This window comes from Phascolarctos cinereus, unplaced genomic scaffold (assembly GCF_003287225.1).
Source record: "Phascolarctos cinereus isolate Bilbo 61053 unplaced genomic scaffold, phaCin_HiC Scaffold_9;HRSCAF=440, whole genome shotgun sequence".
NCBI lineage: Eukaryota > Metazoa > Chordata > Mammalia > Diprotodontia > Phascolarctidae > Phascolarctos > Phascolarctos cinereus.
The window spans coordinates 203,118,316-203,123,394 of NW_027556402.1; the positions used below are offsets into that span (position 1 = coordinate 203,118,316).

General features: G+C 43.3%; 1 long non-coding RNA gene across 1 annotated transcript in view; it reads right to left on the reverse strand.

Moving 5' to 3' along the window:
- Nucleotides 1-4,257: 4,257 nt before the first annotated feature.
- Nucleotides 4,258-5,079, reverse strand: part of LOC144455488 (uncharacterized) — a 5,940-nt gene continuing 5,118 nt past the window's right edge. Inside the window, exon 2 of the long non-coding RNA XR_013484185.1 lies at nucleotides 4,258-4,469. This is a non-coding gene — a long non-coding RNA (uncharacterized LOC144455488). The remainder of the gene's footprint in view (nucleotides 4,470-5,079) is intronic.

The following is a 5,079-nucleotide window of genomic DNA, read 5'->3' on the forward strand; positions in this document are numbered from 1 at the left end:
CTATATGCATGGTGTTGGTGGTAGAAGGCAGGGGTGGGGGCCAAAGGGATGGCCGTGTGCAGACACTGGGACCAAGCCAGTCCCCCACAGTGCCTCAGAGGGCAGCAGCTTTCACTCTCTCCTTCTGGCAGCCAGGGGTCTGAGACAGGAGAGAAAGGGAGGTCGTCTACTTGAGGGTCCACATTCATGGCCAGGTGTGCCCAGTGGATGGTAGCCCTTAGAGTTGAGAAGGCTCTTTAGAGATCATCATACCCAGCCCCTGCATTTTTAGCATCACATTCATTGGGTGCCTTGTGCATTATGCTGAGCATACAAAGACTGACTGAAGACAGAACATGGTGGGGTGGTGGGTCATTCATGTTTGCTGAGTGCGAAGTGGTCCTCAGACCAACCCAGTGCCCTGTAGGTAATGGGAGGGTGAGAAGCCCTATTTTTTTTGGGTACCAACCTTATGCTCATTCCCTCCACTCCCCCTACATTCCTGCTCTAGGCAGCAAGAATAAAATCTCCCCATATGATCTATCCAGGGTGCTGAAGGCCATCCCCTGGATCCTTATTCCTTTGTAGACAACAGTCTTGACAGTGGCTTTATACTGCTTGTGTCAGACTCAAATAGAAGCAGGTGGGATGTGTTACCCCCACAAATTAACATTATTCACGTTGTATTTTATTTTTATTTATTTTGTTGGACATTTCCCAGTTATGTTTTAATCTGGTTCTGGTGGGACTGGGTAGTTTGGGGCAGTTTGATACCTCTACAATGTTTATCCATTGGCAGTGTGTGCGCACACATGCACATGCACACACACACACACACACACACACACACACATATACATGCAGCTTGTCATTCTTCTTTGGTTCTCTCATAGTTTTGATTCTTGAGAGATTGTGGTGATGTAGGATTTCTAGCCATGCAAATCAGTGGGAAAACATGGGTGTTAACATGAAGATGGGCTGAAGTGGCAGGAATCAGCCTGAGATCACTGAGAGCATTGCATTGTTTTCTGCTCATTCTGTAGCCTGTTTGCCTCCTCCTGTTCACTTTAATCCCAGTTCACTGCCTGTCTCTTGTACCTGTCCAAGATGTGTGTGTGTACATACACACAAATATTGTATGAACACATGCACGATGTAAGCGTATATACACATTTGTGTATAAACGTATGTGCACACTCAAAAACATGCATGTATATATATATATATATGTGCACAAACATATAACACAAACTTATAGGGGTGTGTGTGTGCACATAGGTATATGCACATGTGTGTTTATGTGGTGCTGTTTTAAGCCTTCTTAAAATTGCACCAAGACATTTTTGGGACCCTCTGAATATGTTCTGATGAACTGACTCCAAGGGCTACCATGGATCTGCACACCATGATATGAGCAACGAATGAATGGAAAAAGCATTTGTTGAGCACAAAGCACTGGGGGCCTACATAGGAAAAGCAAGAGTCCCTGTTCTTAAGATCTCACATTCTGGTGGGGGAGATCACACACAGATTTTAGCTGTGAGTCAGATGGAAAGGGACCCTGGTCCTTGAGGTGCAGAAGCAAAGTGGGTGGTCATGTCCCTTCTTTCATAATGTAATTTCTGCTGATAAAATCATCTGTTTCTGATGCCAGAGCTTTTGACAGTGCCAAGGATTTGGTGGTGAGGACTTTATTTTCTGAGTCTGTTAGTTGTGGCTTGTGAGGAGTTGGGCCTACAGCACCCACAAGAACAGATGGCAAGTTGCCCAGGGGTTGCTTCATAGCACAGATGACGGCTTTGGGGGATGGTCTGCAAGCAGGATCGGGGGGCTGCCACTCCAGGGACTTTGGAACTTATCTGCCCATTGGTGGCAATTGGTCTTCATGGCGGGCCCGTTCTTCACAATGACTGTGGGAATGCTTCATTCTTCATCCACTTGATTTTCCAATGGCTGATTTAAGCAATTGGATCTTGTTGAAGAGTCAATAATAATAGCTAGAAATTATATAGCATTTTAATGTTTGCCAAGTGCTTTGTATTATCTCATTTGATCCTCACAATGACTCTATGAAGTAGGTGCTATTATCCCTATTTTACAGATGTGGAAACTGAGATAAACAGCTTACGTGACTGTCCAGGGTCACACCACTATTAGGTTTCTGAGGTAGGATTTGAATTCAGGTCTTGACTCCAGGCCCAGTGGTCTGTCCACTGTCTCATACATGCCTTAAAACTATATGGCGTTTACTTAACTAAATATTGTGAAGTATTTTATATTCATCATCTCTTGGTTCTCTCAGTAACCTCATAGATGGTGTTGCCTCCATTTTATGGATGAGCCAACTGAGACTCAGAATGTTTGTGACTTTCCCAAGGTCCCACAGTTAGTAATTGTCAGAAGTGGGATTTGAACCCTCGTTCTTCAGGATGAGCATTCTATCTACTCTACCAGACAACCGCTAACGTTGATAGAATGATGTAATCGAGACGGTGCCATCTTTAAACCTAAACTTCCAGAGAACCTCACTAGCCGTAGTGAGTCCCCTCTTCCATTCAGAACTTTGCAGAGGACATCTTCCAGGATGCTGGTGAATACCTCTGGGGAGCATATGCCCCCTGTGCTTCCATCAACAAGCATTTATTAAGCATCTATGTGTGTCAGGCACTGGAATACAAATGTGAGACAGTCCCTGCACAGATAAGGAAATATGCGAAATAATTATGTGATGGTTGGGAATGCCAGTAACAGCTGGGGGAACCAGGAAAGGTCTCCCTTGTGTTGAGCCCTGAAAGGTGCTAGAGGTCCTGAGAGGCAGAGGTGAGAAGGCAGAGCCTTTTGGGCATTGAGCAGAGCCTGTGTAAAGTTATGGAAGTAGGTGGTGGGACATCATGCTTGGGGCACGTCAACCAGGCCACTGTGCTTGAGGCATAAAGTATATTAGAAGTCATGTATAATCAGCCTGCAAAGAGAGGGTGGAGCCAGAAGCTGGAAGGCTTTGTGTGTCAAATGCTACTTGTGGAGATCAGATCTCTGAACCAAGTTATCTCTGGGGTTGCATCTGTTGAGATATTTTGTATCTTAACATGCTGCTGCCAAAGTAATATTTCTCAAACATAGGTGTGATTACATCAGTCCCCAACTCATTTTCTGTCTGGTATTGAGAACCAAACCTTCACAACCTGGTTCTAATCTACCTTTCCAACCTTACACTTACCTTATTCAGCCAAAGTGAAATTTTGTCTCCAGAACAGATTTCCTCTGAAGGATGTGTTTAGGGGTAAAAATAAAACAAAAAACAACCACTTGTTTTTATAGATGAGGAAACTGAGACTCAGAGGAAAGGGGCTTGCCCAGGATTGTAGCTATTCATTCACAGGTGGGATACAAAACTGACTTCAAGCCTATTAGTGGCTGCTGCAATTTTTCCTTTTGTGTAAGCTAACACAAGGCTGGAGTTTCTCAAAAGTAGAAACACATATCAGCAACCAGAGAGTGAGGAAGAGTTGGCAGGGATCAGGTTGGAAGTCAATATGCTGGTGGAGGCCCATTGGCCCCAGCTAGCTTTGGCTGTCTAACCTGGTCGGGTCCTGACCACAAAGTCCCCTTCTCAATCTCTGGGGTTCTACCTCCCCACTTCTCAACAGGCGGAGTCCAGGATGCACTCTCCACCTGGCCTCGGGCGCTATCAACTAAAGGGAAAGATGGAAGGCCATGCCAAGAAGAGGAAATGTGGGTCCCTTTCCTTCCCCCAGCATCAGATGATTGGCTAAAAGGGTTATTAGTTACAGGTACCTTGGGAGTGGATGCCTCAGACTGCTCCCAGGACCTGGGAAGTTGAAAGAAGGCGCTAGGGCCACTGACCTTAGTTTGGTTGATCCCGACTGTCCACTTGAGCCACTTTTGCCACATGGCCCAGGTGGGTGGGAGTTACTACAAAGGTTTAGATCCTTTTTTTTCCCTTCTTTTTTAAAAATACAAATTTACTGGAAGTCTTGGCCTGTCTCTGAGATGATGCTGTGCCTAGAAAGGAGATGTGCAACCTCACACTTGGTGAACCCCCCTTCTTTGAGCTCAGTTACTGTCTGCAGCATGATATGAAAAAGAGAGCCTCTCCCTTCCCTCATTCACCCCAAGCTTATGGGCCCACTGTCCAGCCATAAGCTTGTGATCTCTCACCCATTTATGAAATGTGGAAATATATGTATACATATATGCATATATATGTATACACACATGAATTTCAATTTATAATTTTCTAGTGATGAATCTATCACATAAACAGCCAAGTTAAAATTTTATTAATTTTTAAATTAAGCATTTTTTATCTCCCTCCCCTCTATGCCCTCTTATTACAAACTCTTATAACAAATATGTAGAGTCAAACAAAACAAATTCCCAAATGGTCCATGTCCAAAAATGTGTCTCGTTTTGCATACTGATTCCTTAATCTCTTTGTCTGGAAGTGGGTAGCATTCTTCATTGATATTCTGGAATCATGATTATAGAAGTTGGTCAGAATTCTTAAGTCTTTAAAATTTGTTCATTCTAAACATAATTTTTGTATGAATTGTCCTAGTTCTGATCAGTTCACCCAGGGTCAATTCATATAATTCTTCCCAGGTTTCTCTGAAATCCCTTTCATCATTTCCTATAGCACAGTACTGTTCCATAATTTATTGAGCCATCTCCTAATTGATGAGTATTCTACCCCTTCCCCCATACACATCCATACCTCATTTCCAGCTTTTTGTCATCACAAAAAGAACTGCTAGAAATATTTTTGTACATATAGGACCTTTTCCTCTTTTTTTAAAAATCTTTTTAGGAGGTAAGTCTAATAAAAGTCAATAATTAAGGGACATTTTTACCAATGGGTTACACTGTTGAAGTTTGGCCAGCATACTAATGTGCTTGATTTAAATAAAGTCTTATAAAAAGTAGCAATTGCACAAGCAATTTTTTCCTGCCAAAGGATCTGCTTTAAGACTTTAGAGTGCACGACTACTCTGCCCCATCTCCTTCACCATTAAGATCCTCTTCAAAAGGCCTGTAACAGTTGTAAGCTTTCCACCGATAAGGCTAGGGAAAAGGGGCCTT